Source organism: Camponotus floridanus, unplaced genomic scaffold, assembly GCF_003227725.1.
Source record: "Camponotus floridanus strain SB8 unplaced genomic scaffold, Cflo_v7.5 scaffold113, whole genome shotgun sequence".
Lineage (NCBI taxonomy): Eukaryota > Metazoa > Arthropoda > Insecta > Hymenoptera > Formicidae > Camponotus > Camponotus floridanus.
The window spans coordinates 316,463-339,972 of NW_020229230.1; the positions used below are offsets into that span (position 1 = coordinate 316,463).

The 23,510-nt window shown below is 32.1% G+C and overlaps 2 pseudogenes; both read right to left on the minus strand.

Annotated features, from left to right (window-relative positions):
* Nucleotides 1-750: 750 nt before the first annotated feature.
* LOC112639776 overlaps nucleotides 751-23,510 on the minus strand; it is a 48,495-nt pseudogene continuing 25,735 nt past the window's right edge.
* Nucleotides 15,728-23,510, minus strand: part of LOC109610243 — a 29,585-nt pseudogene continuing 21,802 nt past the window's right edge.

The following is a 23,510-nucleotide window of genomic DNA, read 5'->3' on the forward strand; positions in this document are numbered from 1 at the left end:
TCATATAGAATTTTATTATGTATCTGTTTTATAAAGTTCTAGAAGAATAACAATAATATGAAAAGAGATTTTTCTCTCTAAAGAATAATATTTATTAATATTATTATTATTATATACACACATGATATATATATATATATATGTATATATATATATATATATATATATATATATATATATTCGTAGATTTATATGAATAGCCTGTCAATAATTGTAAAAAACGTAATCATGTGATGTAATAGCCTTGGTCACGCCTATGACACATACATCGATCATGTGTTCGTGATTTTTGTATAAATCCAGATAGGTATTCACTCGGAAAGAATTGTGCAAAATGAATGATCTATATTTTATACGACAAAGAGCGAATTAATGTAATTAATAAAAACTAATAATTAATAAATTAATAATAGTACAAAATGTAAACTCCCATAAAGAAGACTCACATTTTTCATGTCTTATTTTCATGTATTCTTATAGTGTATGTAGTCTTATAGTTTTCATGTATAATTAGCATTCCATTTTAACGAATGCAGTAATATTTCTATTACTTTTTATAACGTTACAGACTAAACAAAAGTTAGCGCTAAATTAATATGGTTAAAGCAGAAAACTTGTATTGTTTCAATGTTTACAACAAAAGAATAGTTTATTGAGATTATTTTTTTATTCTTTTCTATTCGCCTTTTCTTATTGATAAATATATTATAAAAACATCGAATCAATAATCATTTGACATATGAACCTTATTTATTTTCCTCCTTTCTTTTTTTGTAATTCATTGGATTCATTTAATTTTTCGAGTTCCAATTCAAGAGCTTTTTGTTTCCGCCGACAGGTTGGCGTTTTGAAAAACCAAGCTGTAATGTTATATTTAAAGATTCTTGATGAAAGTCATACAAATAAAAGAATGGATCGACATATCTCAATATATATGTATATACATATATATTTGTATATATATTTATGGTTTTAACATTTATGATTTTAACAAATTATTCCAAAAAAAAAAAAAATATATATATATATATATATATATATATAAATAAATTAATAATTAATTAATAATTAATTAATAATAATATATATATATATAATTATTAATATATATATATATATATATATATATATATATATAAAATATTGAAAAAAAAATTATTAATGAAATAAATCTTTGTAACGGGCTACCTTTCTCGACGCTCCGGAACGGCTCGTCGGATAGCCAGGATTCGAGCGAAGGGGGGGAATAAATCAACCTGTGTGAACATTTTCTTAAAAACTAGAGTTGTCTTTATTGTATGAATGAATTATTTACAGTGTGTGTATGCGAGAGTATAAATGTCGGTGTGCGTGTATTTGAATATTTCAATGTCGCTATGTATGTGTGACAGCATAAATGACGGCGTGTGTCTAACTAACTAGAAAAAAATAATACCCGGTGTACAAATCGGAACGGCAGGGTATCCGGTGTACAAATCGGAACGACTGGTCTGGCGCGAATAAGAAATATATAACGGGCGCACGAATATTAACTAGCATCGGACGGTCACGGAAACACGGACTTACTCTACGGAGAATATACAACGGGCGCGCGAAAACTCCAATATCGGGTGGTCACGGAAACACGGACTTACTCTACGGAGAAATATACAGCGGGAGACGGATTTTCGGGACGGATACGGAACCTAGGACTAGTATTGTACCGTCGACGGGGCTGATTTGTCAGTACGGCTTAGAATTGCCGGCGACACCCCGTGCAGTCGGGCGTTTGCCTCGACTGAGACTGCGTACAGGGAAAACCCGGAGTTACCCGGTGGATCGGACGACAAGTCGTCTAGGACTGGAGCCGGAAAACCGGAGACACCCGGTGGATAGAGGAATGCCTCGACCGGGACTGGTACAGAAGCCGCAGTTACTCGGCAGGAGAGACACCTCGACCAGGAACGGCTTCAGGAAGCCGGAGACACCCGGCAGATCGAGGAACCTCGACCGGAGTGGGAGCCGGACCGTTTCTGGATGTCGGTTGCAACCGACCAGGTACGGGAGCGCCCGTACCCTGGACCGGATCGTCCATGGCTCGAAAGGGATCCCTGGTTATCGGGTTCACCCGACCGGGCACGGTAAAGACCGTGCTCTGAACCAAGGAGCGAGGACAGGAGCTCGGTAGGCTTCGAGCGGAATGGGATGACCGACACCGGGAGCACCTGGTCGAGGAGCACCTCGGCCCGGGCGAGATCTGGTCAGGATCTGGCCCCGATGCACTGGTCGTGTCGGCTTTTATACCCGGCCGGAGATCCCCTACCTGACGAATTACTCAGGTAGGGCACGATTGCGAAATTTGGGGAATATTCGGACAGAGCGAGCGAGAGCGAGACAGCAAGCGCAAAGCGGCGAGAGCGAGCGAGAAAGTGAGCGTGCGAGCGAGAGAGCGTGCGAGCATGCAAGGTTGGGAGCGAGATAACAGGTACATAGCGGGAAATTAGCGGGTGCGATTAGATAAGCGAATACAGAATTAAATAATATATTTATTCACAAAGAACTAGGAACGAGGCGCATGCGCTTCGTTACATCTTTAAGACATTTTTGAGCGATCTGCACATATCACACATATATACAGATTGTTACAAACCTAGAAACGCATCTTCCTATTCGCGATACACCGGATCTTTGAACCTCAACACATTTACCAATTCAGCATGTGTTAAAGGATGAGTTCGTAGTTGTCCCATACGTTTCGTAGTTTCATCATCTAATAATAATAAAGAAAATATTAAATCAAAGATGACATGTAAATGTATGTCAAATAAAAATTTGTAATTTAAATTGTCAACCTCGTTAATCGTTGCTAAAACAGTACCGACTGTGAAACCGTCACGCTTTAGTTATAGCTGATGTATCAAATTGACGATTAATACCAGAGTACTAGAAAAAAAATACTGTAAGATTTAAGATGAAAGAAATTATTAATTTTCAACATAAGTCTTATTTTTTTCTAAAATGCAAATATACAGAGTGTCAGGGCAAACCTCGAGAGCTTTTCAAAACACTATAATAAAGTATTTTTTCATTGAGTATTTTTTAAGTTATGGGGCTTGAAATAATTTCTTAATTTTTATATAAACCATAAAATATCTAAAATATTCATTTTTCGATTATCTTACCTTAATACTTTAATGTACAAAATAATGAGAGGGATCAATTGGTGTAAAGAAAACACATAATTGTTTTGAAAAAAAATGTAATTAATTGCAAATTATATATTTTTTCTTCGAAACAATTATGTGTTTTCTTTACATCAATTGATTCCTCTCATTATTTTGTACATAAAAGTATTAAGATAACATAATCGAAAAATGAATATTTTACTAGTTATTTTATGATTTATATAAAATTAAGACAGTATTTCAAGCCTCATAATTCGAAAAGTACTCAATGAAAAAATACTTTATCATAGTTGTTTTGAAAAGATTGTTTCTCGAGATAAGTAAGAACTGTTTTGGTAAGAGATTGCCCTGATACCCTGTATATAAAGTAAACATATAAAGTGAGATTATTGTACAGAAGACTAATAATATGATGTAATATTTAATAAGTAGCTCTATGCAAAATATATTATTATATCTTTAATTATTTCCAATTCATGTAAAAAATTCTTATTTTTGTAATCTGTTAATTCTAGTCTGCGTAGCAAAAATAATATCTTTACTTTGTACAATAAATCTTTCCATATCAAAGACACAGTGCAATAATCCGGTCTAGAAATAGGCTAGAATCCGGTAAATGATTTTGTCGTAAGTCTGATACAAGAGTTTTTGATCGCTGTCCCAAGATTTATTGGATGTTCCGATAAGCAAAATTCTATCCTCACCCACGATACTCTTGATAAGCTTTGGTAGATCTTTTCTTAAACGTTTCGGATCGATCTTATCCGTTTTTGGTACTTTTTTTACAAACAGCTTTTCTGCGTCATCCATAAAAATCACTGACGGCTGCAGCAATCGTGATACCTTTGACAGTAAAAAATTGTCCGAATATTATACGTACGATTCCTAGATGAATAATTGTTTAAATATACGCTCATGACTGTCCAAATTTAAAAATTTTCATAAATTAATAGAAATTGCACAAGATAAATAATTCGAAGATAATATTATTACTTAATTGTTCATAAATTTTCATAATGCGAGAAGCCCAGTTCATCAGAGCATCTTTACACCATCCACTTGTAACTTCATATTTCACCTTATGAATAAAGATTAATATATGAATTATATATGAATCAAGTACCCAAAAAATGTCAAATATTTTCCAAAATTCTAAATAAAATTATTCAAAATTCGTATTTAATCGGATAATATTTTTATACCTCCGATACAAACCTTCGAGATTAAATGAACGAGCATGATCAATCCTGATTTGCCGGGATACTTGCCGTGCGGACCAACTATCAGAACAGATCGTACTAATGGTGTGAATTCTCTCAGGGCTTGATTGCCCAGCGGAAGTATGCAGTATTCGGTAATTAATTGCCTTATGTCACCTGACAATTCGATTAATTCTTATAAAGCATAATTCGATCTAATCTTTAAATTCGAAAAGATTTTATTTTATAATCAAATTCTTCGTAAATTTAATGATGTTTTGTAAGTACAATCCTAGCAAAAAGTAGCTGAAAATTAATATTGACGAATATCCATTTTTGTTGTATTTTGAGTATGAGAAATTGTGTGGAATATTATAATTAGCTACAGTGCAGAGATGTATTTTTTAATATTTATTGCGTTTTTAATGAAATATTCCGAATTTTGTTAATCGAAATGATTAACGTTTGGCAGAGAATTTCGCCTTGTAACAGATACATGGCTAACTTGATTGAATTATATTTAATATCTTTTTAACCAGTTAGTACTTGTATAATATTATTTATTATTAATATGACTAAATATTTCCTCTGTATCTAAACTTTTGCAAATTTGAAACAAATTCTGAATATTATTTCCATGTGTTTTTGTCATTTGAATCGACGTAGTTATACGTTTCCCATAAGAACACATGTTAATTCGGTGCAAATTAAAATCCTTATAACTTAGTGAATCAATTTAAATATTGTACTGAAGATTCTAAACATATGTAAGGACTAGCGCGGTAGCCGTCGTGCCGCAGACTTCGCGCGCTTCGCCCCTGGCTTCCTCTTGTAGCTCCGCGCTGATTAATTGATTACAATAATTAATTGCGGCGAAATTATTCATGGGATCGAAAAATAGTATTAGACATTTTTTCTTAAATTCTCATTCTCTATCGGATGGCACTGAGTGTATGCGATATTTTTTTAGCATTCTGTATATATACTATATATATATATATATATATATATATATATATATATATATATATATATATACAGGGTCTACCAAAAGTGTGGAAACCCCTAAATATCTCGGAAAATATACGTTTTACAGAAAAGTGTTTCCAACAAAAGTTGTAGGGTTTAAGAAGATCTATATACTGATTCTATCAGTTTGACCTTGGATGGCGTCGTCAAGGTCAGGTCAAGGTCACATTGACTTTTTTAAATGACACCCCCTACATTTGATTGCATATTCTTATAGCTTAATTCAAGAGCTTTCCAAAACACTATAATAATGTTCATTTTTATTAAGTACTTTGCGAGTTATGAGGGTTGAATGATAGAGTAGCGCCGGTATTAACATTATCCAAGGTGTACTACATGGAGGTTACTCGCTCGGATTTGCATCTGTTGTGTGTGTGATCCAGCTAACTAAGGCAAGATCGATTCCTCAACATATCCTCATATTTCGCTGAAGTCAAATTGCCAAAAAATTGCTCCATAAAACGTGTATGAAACGTCTCGTTAGTTCCTTCATTTACCGCTATGTGACGCACTACATGCAGTCTAACTCGCATTTAAAATTCAACTAAGAATGTATAAAGCTATCAAAGAACGAGCACCTTCTAACTTCAGCTTTGAGCAAGCAGAAATTAATTGTTATCGTCCAAATACAACGTACGATTAATTAAAATTAAACGTTTTAAAAATGGCTGGCGACTTGTCGGAACGTGAAAGAATCACTATCCTCATGATGCGTGGATGGGGTGATAACGAAAGATCGTTCTCTGATGTCGTTCGATTATTTAATGACACGTATCCGAACCGTCGAATTAATAAGTCCACTGTGTTAAAAACAATAGAACGTTTTAGACAAACTGGTAGCGTAAGAAATCGCTCTAAGTCAGGAAGACCATTGTCTGCAACCAACGAAGAAAAACAACTTGATGTTCTGCAGACATTTATTGAAGATCCCAATTCTAGTGTTCAGAGAGTCGCTCAAACTCACGATATTGCTCCCATGTCGGTTTGGAGAATTTTAAAGAAGAACAAGTTCCATCCATATAAATTGCAATACGTTCAAGAATTGCAAAACGGAGATGAGGAGCGTCGTATACATTTCTGTGAAAGAATGATGGCACTAATAGATGTCCGGCCCATCTTCCCTTATCAAATTGTTTTCACAGACGAGGCAACTTTTACCTTAACGGGAGAAGTTAATAATCAAAATTTTCGTTTCTGGTCAGATGAGAATCCGAATTGGGTGCGGGAAACTCACACACAACATCCACAAAAAATAAATGTATGGTGCGGAATAATAGATGGCTATTTAATAGGGCCGTTTTTTTTTTAAGAATATTTGAACGCTCAAAGGTATGAGAGATTACTTGTTGATCAAATAATTCCAGCCATACAGAATACTTTTCCAAATAATTTCCAAGAAATATGGTTTCAGCATGATGGAGCTCCTGCTCATTTTGGTGCAGGACCACGTCGTATTTTAAATGAGACTTTTCCGCTACGGTGGATAGGAAGAAGGAACGGAAATGAGGGAGGAGAGGATTGGCCACCTCGGTCACCAGATCTAACTCCTCTTGATTATTATCTATGGGGATATCTGAAGAGTAAGGTTTACAGAACAAAACCTAAAACCATTCACGAATTGATACAGCGAATAAGGGATGAAATGGCTTTGATACCTTTTGAAACGAATCGTAAAGTCATTTCTACATTCTACCAAAGATTAGCATATTGTCAGGAAGTAAATGGCAGCCACTTTCAGCATTTACTTTAACACATTGAAACACATTTGCAATCGTTTGGTGCAACCTAACCTGATCTCTGTATACACGCACCGCACGCACGCACACGCACACATTTCGAACAATTATTATGATAAATGAGCATCCACAAATTTATTTACTGTTTACTATGTCGATTGCTTTCCAGGTCTTTAAATGCTCGATTGTAATTTGGTTGGGTCTTTGCTTTTGCTGACTGGATCCACGACCGATCTTGCCTTAGTTAGCTGGATCACACACACAACAGATGCAAATCCGAGCGAGTAACCTCCATGTAGTACACCTTGGATAATGTTAATACCGGCGCTACTCTATCATTCAACCCTCATAACTCGCAAAGTACTTAATAAAAATGAACATTATTATAGTGTTTTGGAAAGCTCTTGAATTAAGCTATAAGAATATGCAATCAAATGTAGGGGGTGTCATTTAAAAAAGTCAATGTGACCTTGACCTGACCTTGACGACGCCATCCAAGGTCAAACTGATAGAATCAGTATATAGATCTTCTTAAACCCTACAACTTTTGTTGGAAACACTTTTCTGTAAAACGTATATTTTCCGAGATATTTAGGGGTTTCCACACTTTTGGTAGACCCTGTATACACGGTGGGCCATTTTAATCGATGCACTCGAATATCTCGAAAACAGCACTCTTCAGAAAGAAATGTTTCAAACAAAAATTGTAGGGTGTGAAGGGGGACATAAGATGGTAGCATTGGTTTGACCTTGGAAAGTCATTTGAAGGTCACCTAAAAGTCACCTTCAATTTCTTAAATTGAACCCACTATTTTTCATTTCATATTCTTGTAGCTTATCTCGAGAGCTTTCCAAAACACTACAGACAAATGTTTTTTCATTAAGTACTTTTTGAGTTATAAGGCTTCAAAGTTTGCAGTACTTCGATATAAAATGCAAAATATCTCGTAAAATATTTAGTTTTCGGTAGTCTTACCCTAATACTTTTATGCACAGGATAATGAGACAAAACTATTGGTGCAAAGAAAACGTATGATTGTTTATGATAAAAAATGTGTAATTTGCAATGCACTTTTTGTTATAAACAATCATGCGTTTTCTTTGCACCAATAGTTTTGTCTCATTATCCTGTGCATAAAAGTATTAGGGTAAGACTACCGAAAACTAAATATTTTACGAGATATTTTGCATTTTATATCGAAGTACTGCAAACTTTGAAGCCTTATAACTCAAAAAGTATTTAATGAAAAAACATTTGTCTGTAGTGTTTTGGAAAGCTCTCGAGATAAGCTACAAGAATATGTAATGAAAAATAGTGGGTTCAATTTAAGAAATTGAAGGTGACTTTTATGTGACCTTCAAATGACTTTCCAAGGTCAAACCAATGCTACCATCTTATGTCCCCCTTCACACCCTACAAATTTTGTTTGAAACATTTTTTTCTGAAGAGTGCTGTTTTCGAGATATTCGAGTGCATCGATTAAAATGGCCCATCGTGTATATATATATATATATATATATATATATATATATATATATATATGTATTATGTGCATCCGCTATTGAGAATATCACATTAGAGCAAAAAACTTCTCTATTTCATTCATTTTATTACCAAATAAAAATTCAAAATCATTCTATATAGTGTATATACGTTCTTATAAAATTATAGTTATTATGATTAAAGCGTTAAATAAAATTTTATTCTATTATAATGGGTATATTTTAATCATATATAAATAAATTAATATTGTATAATAAGCACACTTTAAAGAAAAAGAAGAATTAATTATGATATATATTGCATGCGTTGTGTTATTAATTATTATGCGTTGTGTTGCGTTGTTTTGTACAAAAAAATTTTATATTTAAGTATAAAATGATTGTAATGTTGTAGGGTTAACTATTAAATTAATTGAAAAAAATTTATGTATAAGCTACACACGCACTCTCTCATGTATTTTCCAACGACTGTATTGTAAGTGTTCAAATAAACATATTTGTGATAGTAAAAACCTTATTAAAATTGTCATTATAATTATATAGTATATATAAAACTGTTAAAAATTATATATTATTAATTAAACAAAACTGCAATTATATATATTAAAACAAAATTGCAAATAAATATATATTTTCTTATCATTTATATCAAAATAATGTGTTGCATTGTTTATTTTTACTGTATGATATATAAAAATGTATATTTGAATTTAAAATTCACGAATAATTGTTTTAAAAATTGTTTCGTGAATAAAAATAAACATATATATAATAATTAAATATTTAAATATTTAAAATAAAAAATAAAAATAATAAAATATTAAATTAAATATTAAAATTAAATAATAAAATATTAAATTAAATATTAATTAGTAGTATATAATAAAATAGTAGATAATAAGACAGAGGATAATAAAATTTAAGATAATAAAATAGTAGATAATAAAATTTAAATATTTAAAATAAAAAATAAAAATAATAAAATATTAAATTATTAGTAGATTTTTCAAGTGAAGTAGGTTCGATCGTTCGCTCCGAGAGTAACTAAACTCAATTTGTCATAAACATACATATGTTCGACTAAAAAATGAGTCTTGAATTTTTTTGATTAATATAAATAATATATTAATGATATAAATAATATAAGATATATCTCACTTGACTATTTCAACCTTAAAACATAAAATTCTTTCTGACTATCGATCAGACGCTTACTCGAAGCATTATGTTGATTAATCTTAATCATCCAAGTATCTCTATCCAAGGAGAACAAGAAAAAATGTCAATATCAATTTATATTGATTAATGTATTTAAATACATACGCATATCTTATTGTATATTTATCATATATCTAATATTTAAGTGAGAAAAGATACATATTTAAATTAATAATATATTGCGTTTAATTTAGGGTAATGAAAACAAAACAACAACATGCAGTGGCACACAATTTTGGAGTAGATGTAAATAAAATCTATCTAATTAAACCTATATTTTTTTCGCGAATAACTAATAAACCTGCAAAAACCATACATGACGAATACTGGCATCCACATGTTGATAAGGTTTGGTTTGAAACATTATATAACACTCTTAATTAATACAATTATACAAATATAAAGAGCTCTTCTTTTTTTTAACTTTTAACGATTGAAAAAAAATTAAAATGTAAAATTTTAGGAGACATATGAATCGTTTGATTATACATCACTGCTGTATTTAAATGATTACAAAAAAAATTTCTAGGGTGGTCGGTTTGTATTTATCGACGAGAACAATGTCAACTCAACAATAGAACCAAGAAAAGGTAAGATTTACATCCGATTAAATAAATCTATCCTGTATGTAAAAATAAAATAATGATTTAACAATATTTGTTCACACGCAGAGTCTCGATTTTTACCTCGGGGAGTGAAAATTTTTTTTTAGTTGAAAAAGTCAAATCTGGTACCCGTTATGCTTTAACAGTCTCTTTCACGTGCGATATCCGAATCGCATTTTACCGATGCATTAAATTAAATTGTTTATTTTGTTAATATTTCATTGTATATACTGTCCTTTTATCGAGTATATATATATATATATATATATATATATATATATATATATAAGTTTCCATTATTCATTAAATAATTTGCACAAAGAAAATATCTAAAAAAAATCATATAAATATAAATTTGTTTAACCAAATGCGATAAAATGTCAATTATTTATGCTATCTATTAAAAATGCATTTATGAATCTTTCAAAAATATTAATAGTAATAAATATTTTTTTTCTTAATTATATTTTTCATGTAGTTTACTATATAATTGATCAATTAAAAACGAGATTTATCTCTCGATGGAAAGAAATCTGTGTTGTGTCATCAGCATAAGTTGTTATACTAGAAGATTTAGCAACATGATGCGCAACTGTACCTGCGTTTATAATTCGCAATCGACTAACAATTAATGGTTCAAAACGATGCTACGAATTCCACGTTATGAATTGCGTTTCGATTTCTTTGTCGTTATAGATAATTTCTGTCATTTGCTGTATTTGCGTCATGTTATCCTTTGATGCAGAGCATATTAGACACCCAGGTTCACACACTTGAAATAATAAAAAATGATTAATCTTCACAGAATGACTTCCATGTATGAACAGAAATTCGGGACTGTCTTCGGCATCCTCGCTGGATTGTTTCTTACATTCCAAACTCACAATTGTCTGTGCCGCTATTCGCCTATATTATCTTATATGTAGATTATCGAAATGATTTCTTTTAGAAATTTCATTAGATTCACATGTAATTGAACATCATCATAATAATATTAAAGGAAGATATTGTTTATAAGTTTTTTCGAAAATTTATTTGATTATGTAATCAGAGAGTTTCGGGGAGATAAATATATTTTATATAAATTAGCATTATTAATTTGTACGTATATTATATACCTACGATGAATAAGTATACATTCTGAAAATATAACACAAATATATACACAATGGGTTTGTTCGTTTTAGCTGCATTGCTGCACTAGTGCAATTAGTTAGAGTGAAAGAAAATATGTTTGTCTTTTTCTAACTTATTGCACTAGTCCAGCAGTGTAGCTAAAACGAACAGACCCAATATGTTGAAAGTGTTAATAAAAAATACAGACAGTATATATTTATTTAATATGCCAAACTATTAATCGTTAAATGGAATGAAACATAATTTACATATTGTGCGATAAATCTTGGAATAATCTCTCTTCACTAATTATATTTTCTTTATATCAAAGAGTCAGTAATTAAAAAGTGTATTAAGCAATGCATTGATATATCTTGTTGATCCTATGTACTTAAAAATTATACGAACTTATTATATTTAATTTAAATTAATTAATAATAAGGGAAGTACTAGTATACCATTTTAAAAAACTGTATCTCGTGCATTTCTCATTTTGTACGTTTTACTTGGTTGCAAAGAGATTTTCTGGTTTGTAATATTGGAGAGGATATGAGAAGAGATATATATGCAAAAGATTCCTATGTAAAGATGTGTCACTTTATACAGCACAAAATCTGCTATTGCGGCAATGTGCAAAGAATTTGCAATCATATGATCACGTCAATGTAATCCCTAAAAAATTACCCTTTTAAAAAAAAGGTAAAAAAAGGTACTAAGTCCGCGTAAAAAACAGTATATGTATTTACAAAATAGTGTATTATTAACTGTAAAAAAAACTACTGTATTGTATATCCTACAAAAATAATGATATCAAAAAAATTGCGCTAAGTGAAAATAAAAGTTTATAAAAATACTTTAACCAAAAAAAGTTATACAAAATAGCTGATTTAATTTTCTACATTATATCCTAGAAAAATAATGATATCCAAAAATTACGCTAATTGAAAATAAAAACTTAAAATAATTTAACTAAAAAAAATTGTACAAAATAATTGTTTTAATTTCATACAAATAATATTAAAAAGTTGCGCCAATTGAATAAAAATTTTTACTATATAATAGACATATTTCTTTTTTTATTTTCAATATTAAAAGAAAAATGATATTAAATGAATTGTAATATATCTATTATAAAAAATCGAATTGAAAATATGAACAATCATATACATTGCAATAATCATATGCATATATCCTGAAAAGTTTAAATAAAAAACAAAAAGAAAATGATAATACAAAATACAAAATTAAAAATTATTAAAAAAATTAAAAATTAGAAATTAATAAATAAAAAATAAAAATTTATATAAAAATTAAAAATTAATACATATAAAAAAATTTTAGTTAAAAAACTTAGCGCTGCTACGCTGAACAATGTGCTAATGAAATTAGCAGCGCTAAGTTTTTTAACTAAAATTTTTTTATATGTATTAATTTTTAATTTTTATATAAATTTTTATTTTTTATTTATTAATTTCTAATTTTTAATTTTTTTAATAATTTTTAATTTTGTATTTTGTATTATCATTTTCTTTTTGTTTTTTAATTAAACTTTTTAGGATATATGCATATGATTATTGCAATGTATATGATTGTTCATATTTTCAATTCGATTTTTTATAATAGATATATTACAATTCATTTAATATCATTTTTCTTTTAATATTGAAAATAAAAAAGAAATATGTCTATTTTATAGTAAAAATTTTTATTCAATTGGCGCAACTTTTTAATATTATTTGTATGAAATTAAAACAATTATTTTGTACAATTTTTTTTAGTTAAATTATTTTAAGTTTTTATTTTCAATTAGCGTAATTTTTGGATATCATTATTTTTCTAGGATATAATGTAGAAAATTAAATCAGCTATTTTGTATAACTTTTTTTGGTTAAAGTATTTTTATAAGCTTTTATTTTCACTTAGCGCAATTTTTTTGATATCATTATGGGATATACAATACAGTAGGATATACAATAGATATACAATACAGTAGGATATACAATACAGTAGTTTTTTACAGTTAATAATACACTATTTTGCAAATACATATACTGTTTTTTACGCGCACCTTTTTTACCTTTTTTTTAAAAGGGTAATTTTTTAGAGATATCACTCTTATTTGTACTATATGTTAGTTATGTTAGTTAGTTATGTTAGTTAGTTTTTGTACTATATGGACTTAGCACCTTTTTTTACCTTTTTTTTAAAAGGGTAATTTTTTAGGGATATCACTCTTTTTTGTACTATATGTTAAACATCTCTAAATAAATGAACAAAGAACCTGCCATCACCCCCGTCATATTTCATTAAAATTAGACGGTCTTCTTTGCTTACTATATAGATATTCAGATCCTTCAAACTTCTTTGCTATTCTTATTGCAAAAATAACGGATAACTACAAATCAATATGTCATTAGAAACCGTACACCTCTTTTCATTCAAAAACTAAGCATTTTAGAGAAAAACGTTTTTGATAAAAATTGTATGGTTTTGAGGGGAACATAAGATGGTGTCATTGGTTTGACTTCGGATGGCATCGTTAAGGTCAGATCAAGGACATCTTTAATTTCTTAAATGGAATTACCTATTTTTTATTGCATATTCTTATAGCTTATATCGAGAGCTTTCCAAAACACTGTAATAAAGTATTTTTTTATTGAGTACTTTTCGATTTAAAAGACTTAAAATAATATCTTAATTTTACATAAACTATAAAATATCTAGTAAAATATTTATTTCTCGATTATCTTACCTTAATACTTTTATGTACAAAATAATGAGAGGAATCAATTAGTGTAAAAAAAAAACACAGTTGTTTTTAAGAAAAAATATGTAATTGTTAATTGCAAATTACATATTTTTTCTTCGGAACAATTATGTGTTTTTTTTTTAGACCAATTGATTCCTTTCATTATTTTGTACATAAAAGTATTAAGGTAAGATAATCGAGAAATAAATATTTTACTAGATATTTTATAGTTTATGTAAAATTAAGATATTATTTTAAACCTTATAAATCGAAAAGTATTCAATGAAAAAATACTTTATTATAGTGTTTTGGAAAGCTCTCGACATAAGCTATAAGAATATGCAATAAAAAGTAGGTGATTCCATTTAAGAAATTAAAGGTGTCCTTGACCTGACCTTAACGATGCCATCCAAGGTCAAACCAATGACACCATCTTATGTTCCCCTCAAAACCATACAATTTTTGTCGAAAACGTTTTTCTCTAAAATGCTTAGTTTTTGAAAGAAAAGGGGTGTACGGGTGGTCCCATTATAATCGATGGATCCAAATTTCTCCTAAACTACGCCAGCTACAAAAAAATGTTTCAGACAAAAGTTGTATGGCTTGAAGGGGGACATAAGGTGGCGTCATTGGGTTGACATTGAAGAGTCACCTAAAGGTTACGTGAAGATCACATCCAACTTTTTAAACGGGACACCCTATATACTTTTACATATTCTTATAGTTCATCTCGAGAGCTTTCCAAAACACTATAATTAAGTTAGTTTTTATTAAGTAGTTTTTGAGTTATGAGGCTTGAAATCATTTCTTAATTTTACATAAATCGTAAAATATCTAGTAAAATATTCATTTTTTGTTTAACTTATCTTAATACTTTTGTGTACAAAATAATAAGAGGAATCAATTGGGGTGTAAAGAAAACATATAACTGTTCCGAGGAAAAAAATATGTAATTTGCAATTAACAATTCCATATTTTTTCTTAAACAACTGTATGTTTTCTTTACACCATTTAATTCTGCTTATTATTTTGTACGTAACAGTATTAAGATAAAAATATTAAGTATAAAAGTATTAAGGTAAGATATTTGGAAAATGAATATTTTACTAGATATTTTACGACTTATGTAAAATTAAGAAATGATTTCAAGTCTCATAACTCGAAAACTACTTAATGAAAATTAACTTAATTATAGTATTTCGGAAAGCTCTCGAGATGAACTAAAAAAATATGCAAAAGCATATTTTTAGGATGTCCCATTTAAAAAGTTGGATGTGATCTTCACGTAACCTTCAGGTGACTTTTCAATGTCAAACCAATGACACCATCTTATGTTCCCCTTTAAGCCGTACAACTTTTGTCTGAAACATTTTTTTGTAGCTGATGTAGTTTAGGAGAAATTTGGATCCATCGATTAAAATGGGACACCCTGTATATAATAGTCTTAACATCACGGAGCGCCGCTAGCGCAATCTTACGTCGAATGCGGCAAACGTACAACTTTTTACGCTTGCGCATTGGGGACTTGAGCGACGATGACCAAGGAGACGTTTCTTAATGAAAATTTTTCATATTTCGACTTTGGATCATAATATTGCTGTTCACGATGCACGTAGAGCAAAAATAAAGACACTTTTCTGATATAAATCAACCTTAAGCTATCCATTAAGCTTAATAAGAACTCGATCCATTCAGCGATTATTTCAATATGATAATCTCGAATATCTCCAACTATCCGACTCACGTAAAGATACACGGCGCGTCTTGTCGCTTACGCGGGACTTAGCACAAGACACTACCGTGTCTCTTGATTACGTGATGAAATATATTCTACAACGTTCCTGCAACCGTTATGCGGTAGAACTTAATCTTCACAAGCTATAAAGTGACACATCTTTACATAGAAATCTTTTGCATATATATCTCTTCTCATATCCTCTCCGATATTACAAACCAGAAAATCTCTTTGCAACCAAGTAAAACGTACAAAATGAGAAATGCACGAGATACAGCTTTTTAAAATGGTATACTAGTACTTCCCTTATTATTAATTAATTTAAATTAAATATAATAAGTTCGTATAATTTTTAACGGTCTCGTGTTATGAGTGAAGACATTCTCTTAGACATGATAACATTTTTACACAAATTCTAATTATGTTATACGCTTCATTTTAATGAACGTTTTCTCGCGTTTTACAGATTATGCTTGCAAGAGACTTGCGATCCTCTTTGCGCTTGTCCCTAGTAATATCGTTCTGTGGTTGCCATTTACTTCTTCCACTCGTACAGGTTGTACGCAAATCTGAAAAAGAGTAAAGTATGTATAAATCCTTAAGTATATGATTTGCATATTGTTTCCTTTATATGTGAAAAAAAGATTGAGAGAATTATTTAGCTTTCAAAAAATATCTATCAAATATATAAAAATGTTTATCAACAATTTATTTATTTATTCCATTGATTTTTAATTAGATGTGGCATGCGGCAGATGTGGTAAATATTTATGTTAATATACTCCCAATTTTCTATTTTTCGAATAATTATATAATAAAAATATAGCATTAAAAAACGGAATATATTCGATAAAAATATTTTAAAATATGTTGGAATAAAAATTTTTGAATTCTTTTTTAATTTGTAATCAATTCATAATTTTAAAAGAAATTTGAAGAGAAAAGGAAAAAATAATATTAACTATTAAATATTAATAATATTAATATTAAATAATAATTTTTTAATTAATAATATTGATTAAAAATAATATTAATATTAAGGAAATATAAAAATATTGCGCATAAATTTAACAAAATAAACGAAAAGACGGAAATAAATCTCTTACCTGTGATAAATTGTGATCTTCTGCTATAGGTATAAAGTTTTCTTTAGCCTTAATTAGTGTCACTGGTCCTTCAATTTTTTTATCCGGAGAATACATTATAGCGGCCGCCAATTTTTTGAACAGAAGATATCCAGCGACTTTTAAATCTTCTTCCACAAACGGAGTGTTACCTATTACCTCTAACATTTTGTCAAACATCTCTTCCTCCGATTTGCTCTGCTTCAGAACCTCGTATGCCTGGAATGAAACATATAGATTATAAAATAATCTCGATTATACATATATGCACTCTGATTATCTATGCGTGGATATTTATGGATCATTTTTATGTCATCATAAACAATAAAATGTTAACAATAAAAATGAGGAAAAGAACATGTAAGTCATTTAATAGTTATTATCAAACGATTCATTATTTTTTAAAAGTAAACAAAAATCATGAATTATTTATAAACAATAAACATTTAATTGTATATATTATATATTATGCATTGACATCTGAATCACTTTTGCAGAAGTAAATGATATTATTCATGACACAACTTTGCACAATACATCCGAGCTGAACTTGATGACATAGAAGAAGACAGATGTGCAGAGATCATGGTACTCACTTTCGGATAAGTGACATTCTTGTTAAATTGAATGCTGAAATACGCCAATGATTTCATACAGACTTCGGAAACGAGGTAGTTCGATGTATCTATTTTGCCGATCATTTCGCATTGTTGTCGCACAAACTCTATTGAACCGTCGATTAGACTCAGACTGACATTCTCTCCAACGTACTCCAACTGCAGAGTCATCTCGATAGCGATGCAAGTTCCAAACGAGTATCCTGCCAGATGATAAGGTCCCTTCTTTTGAACTTCCCTGATTTTCTTGATATAAAACTCGGCCAATTCCTGTATTGTATCATGCGGCGCACGTTCGATGCTTTGCAGACCCCAAAGTGGTCTGTCGAGTTCCTTGGCTACGTGTTCCAACGGTTTGATCAGACCCTCAATCGCGTGAACGATAAATAGTGGCGTTCCATTTGCGCTCTTTGTTTTCAATTGGACGAGAGCGTCCTTGGGCAGCACTTCACCTGTCCATTGCAATATCAGCATATTACTGGCAGCATTTTCGTCCGAATTTACGGTAGCTTTCGCGACAGCAAGTTGCTTACTCGTCTCGCCGGTTGATGAAGATAATTCTTCTAGTTTGGCGAACGTCAAGGCGCGGATCTCTTGAGGCGACAACACGATATCGTAATTTCTTTCAAGAGTCTGTTTTATTTCTGTGCCCATCAACGAGTCTATACCCAAATCGGCCAGGGTACCGTTGACTGAACTAACGTCTTTAACACCTAAGATATTGGCGACAGCTTCGATTAGACCAGCTTTGTTACAGTCATTCGTGGATTTGTGTTTCTCCGCCAATACTGCGGAACATAGCACCGGATCCGCTTGTTGTAGGAACATATCCATAGTCGCCAGGCAGCTCGTCATGTGTTGTGGCATAGTACCACAAACTTCCGTGTCTCCCATCGTTTCTAAAAGAGTAACAATTGTATAAGTAATAGATCATACAGGGTGGTTTAAAAGTCTGGAAACGGTCAACTATCTCCGAAAATAGTGGTCCTGTGGGAAAATGTTTCAGACAAAAGTTGTAGGGTTTTAAGTGACGCATTACACAGTAATATTTACTATGACTTTGAAGAGTGTTGTTAAAGTCACGTCAAGACCACCTTCAATTTCTTAAACAGAACCCCCTATTTTTTATTCTTGTAGCTTATCTCGAGAGCTTTCCAAAACACTATAATTACGGTCTAAACCGAAAATTAGATGTAAATAATAATTTTTTGTAATTTATATATCTATTTCAGTGTATACTTGATAAGGACCACAACCATATGGTCGAAACGTCGTATTGAATAAATTATAATTCTGGCTAGTTTGGTCGACTACACAATCTCATTTAACCCACTATAATTAAGTTAGTTTTCATTGAGTACTTTCCGAATTATGAGGCTTGAAATCATTTCTTAATTTTACATAAATCGTAAAATATCTTGTAAAATATGTATTTTTTGATTATCTTACCTTAATACTTTTATGTACAAAATAATGAGAGGAATCAATTGCTGTAAAAAGACACATAGTTTATTTTTAAGAAAAAATATGTAATTGTTAATTGCAAATTACATATTTTTTCTTTGAAACAACTATGTATTTTCTTTACACCAATTGATTCCTCTCATTATTTTGTACATAAAAGTATTAACCCTAACAACATATATGTCCAAAAGACGTCCGTGGAATATCTGGAGGACAGCTAAAGGATATTTTATGTCCTCTGGATGTCCTCTCGATCTCTGGACATCTTTTGGACATGCGTGTTGTTAGGGAAGGTAAGATAATCGAAAAATGAATATTTTTCCAAATATTTTATAGTTTATGTAAAATTAAGAAATGATTTCAAGTCTCATAACTCGGAAAGTACTCAATAAAAAAATACTTTATTATAGTGTTTTGAAAAGCTCTTGAGATAAGTTACAAGAATATATAATTAAAAAATAGGGGATTCCATTTAAGAAATTTAAGATAATCTTCATGTAACCTTAATAACACTCTTCAAGATCATAATAATATTACTGTGTAACGCGTCACTTAAAACCCTACAACTTTTGTCTGAAAATTTTCCCACAAGACCACTATTTTCGAAGATAATTGACCATTTCCAGACTTTTAAACTCTGTATAAAATGCAACGTACAATGATTTTAGAACAATAATATACGTGCACGTCGCTTAATTTCTAATTTTTTATCGTTAGTATCATTCTTCGGAATAAAAGAAATCATGTAATCATCGCTATCATTGCTCATAGAAATTATTAATGAATATAAATGTTTTTTAAACTAAAATAAAAGGATGGATTTATAAAAATAAAAGCTCGCAAAAATTAGGAAATTACAGATCCAGGAAACTATCTTAAGCAGACCCGAATCTTTCCAAGAAACTACATTTCATATACATGTGATATACCTATGAATAAGCCAACATCTCCAATGGCACCCCATTGAATAGCCAGACCAGGTAAATCATTGGCTTGCCTCTGCTCTATCATTCTTTCCATAGCTGAATTGGCAAAACCGTAATTGGTTTGACCAGCATTGCCACGGCCACACGATACTGAAGAGAATACCACGAAGTAATCGAGCGATGGACAAGACTTCCTCGATACCGCATCCAAATTTCTTGTACCGTCGACTTTTGGCCGGATCACCGTTTTGAAGTCGGCCTCCGTCAAGTTCTCAATTAGCGCGTCGCACAGGACAGCTGCGAGGTTGAATATGCCACCCACCGGAGCCAATCGATTGCTTTCTTGAATCAGGCGTTTCGTATCCGATACAGTTGTAACATCTACGGTGGAGATGAAAATCTTGACGCCATTCTCGCGCCAGCGTCGCACGCACAACGACTGATAACCGGTGCGTATGCCTGAGCGTGACACGAGAACGATGAACTTGGCGCCACGGGCTATTATCCAATTGGCCAACTCGAGACCGAAGCCACCGAGGCCACCGATTAATACGTACGACTTCTCCGGATTCATGTAAGTACGCGGTATGGCAGCTACTATCTTGGGCGTGGGCGGGACGCGTTTCTTCGACTCCTCGTTCCGAATTTTCAGTAATACCTTGCCAATATGTTTGCCGGTCGCCATGAATCTGAATCCCTGCTCGAGCTGCTGCTCCGAAAAGACGGTCGAAGATATTGGACGCACCGCACCGTTCTTGATTCCTTCTGAAACGAGTCTTACCACTTCCTTCTTCTCCGTGCAATCCTGATCGAATAGCGCGTCCAACAATATCCCATGGAAAGCCGTATTTTTCAGAAACATGGACATCCCTACGTTGTTGTCATTCGATAGATCGTACTTGCCAATCTCGAGGAAACGACCGTTCAACGCGAGACACCGTACGCTGGCTTGCAGCTTTTCCTCAGCCAGCGAGTTCAGCACCACGTCAACTCCACGTCCTTGGGTCTCGGTGAGTATCAGCTGTTCGAAGCTCGTGTCCCGAGAATTGCCGATATGTCTGTCGGTCAATTGAGGGAAGGTTTTCTTAAGGTATTCCCTTTTCTCAGGTGTGCCAACAGTGGTGAAGACTGTGCAACCGGCGTGCAGGGAGATGGCGATCGCGGCTTGACCGACGCCGCCTGTGCCAGCGTGAATCAACACACTTTCGCCCACTTTTAGCTGACCTCGTACGAACAGAGCGTAATAACTGGTTGCGTAAGCGACAGGTATTGTCGCAGCCTGCTCCAATGTCCACTTGTCGGATACCTCCCAGAGGAAACCGAGATCCGCCACTATGGTCGTCGCCAGTCCTCTAGCTTCGACCATACCCATCACGCGACGTCCACCCGCATCTCTCCCGGAGAACTCCAATCCCAATATACAATCCTCCGTGGCCATTTTTCCTGGCAGAGCGTCCGGTGGTAACTTTCCGGTCGCCAGCATGATATCTCTATAATGTAACATGTTTCATCCAGATGTCATCCTCATCTCTAAGCGACTAATTCAAGATAATCTGAGTGAAAATTTACCTGAAATTTAAAGGAGCGTAATACACGCTGCAGAGCGTTGTATTTGAAGAATTGTCGGGCCAATAGTAACTCAACGGGCCTTCAATCCATCTCAAACTGCTCAAGTCTCCTCGCACCAACGAGTTTACATAAGCGTGCTCCACCTGCAGGGAAGACACGTTGCTCTGTTGATCCAACAGCAAGTGCGTATAGCTGCCCCATTGACCTCCCTTTAACACGTTGGCCACCAATCCCTTATCCAACTGCTCTGCATAGAATTGCGTGGATAAACTGAACTTGGGAGCGTTCTTGTCCTGGATAAAAACATAACGTGCGTTCGTACCGCCAGGCTCTCTTCGTATACAATTCATAAGTCCGACTAGACCTACAAACAGAGAAATGATTTATGTTTTGTTAACATAATACAATCAAGAAAATTGTTTAAACGTTGCTTTATGCTAAAACTAAATTTTACCGAGTAACGGTTCGCCCTGGGATACAAGAAGCACTTGTTGATCCTCGCTGTCAGCTTTCTTCAGTGCCGCTTTTAAACCCTCCAACCACGAGAAATTTTTCTCCACCATCTGTATTATAGTTGGTTCTTTGCTCTTCTCAAGTTTTTTCAGCAACAGATAAGTCTTTCCTACGGGATCGATCTGTTTCGCGACCAATATTAGGTCTGCTTGCTTCAGCGCGAGTTTAAGATTCAATTGTGCGGCGGTCTCTTCCAGGAGAACGAAACCGTTGGGTTTCAAAGCAGCCGCCAGATTTTTCAGAACATCATAAGATTTGTTGGATATAAGATCCGCTGCTATTATGAAATTCATGTTCTGAATGGAAAATACATCATTCGTATCCTCCGCCATAATTTCAATATCCACTTGGCTAGAAACTGTTGTATAATTACTGGGAGACCCAGCAATCAATTTTAAATCGAGCTGAAATAATAAAAACACAATTTTTTGTAAAATGAATTTAGTAAGTATACAGGGTGTTTCAGATCACCTGTACCACCCATTTAAAAACTAGAGAAGTGATTATTTCAAAAGAGCAAAAACATTTTGTTCCTAAATTGGGTGATAAAATTGGGTAAATAATGAGAAGAAGCAATTGGTGTAAAGAAAACATAAAGTTGTTTTTAAGAAAAAATATGGAATTGTTAATTGCAAATTACATATTTTTCCTTAGAAACAACTATGTGTTTTCTTTACACCAATTGATTCATCCCATTATTTTGTACATAAAAGTATTAAGGTAAGATAATCGAAAAATGAATATTTTACAAGATATTTTATAGTTTATGTAATATTAAGAAATAATTTCAAGCTTCATAACTCGAAAAGTGCTCGGTGAAAAAATACTTTATTATATTGTTTTGGAAAGCTCTCGAGGTGGTAAGCTACAAGAATATGCAATGAAAAATGGGGAGTTCCATTTAAAAAAATGTACTTCCGGTCTGAATCGCCTATTTCCGGCCGAAAGCAGAAGTTGAAAATATCACTATTCGATAGAGCGCACCCGATTTATAAAGAAAATGTTTTCACTTTTTTGAAAAAATCACTTCTCTAGTTTCTAAATGGGTAGTACAGGTGATATGAAACACCCTGTATATTGAGAGATTCCCTCTAAACGTGAAGCTGATAGATATTGAAGATATACATTATTTATCTTCAATGCCTATTTACTTGAAAGAAGAAAAATGATCCCGGCAATTGATTTCTTGATTTTAAATTGCTTCGTCATCTAAGATCCTAAAAAAATTACCTTTTCAAAAAAA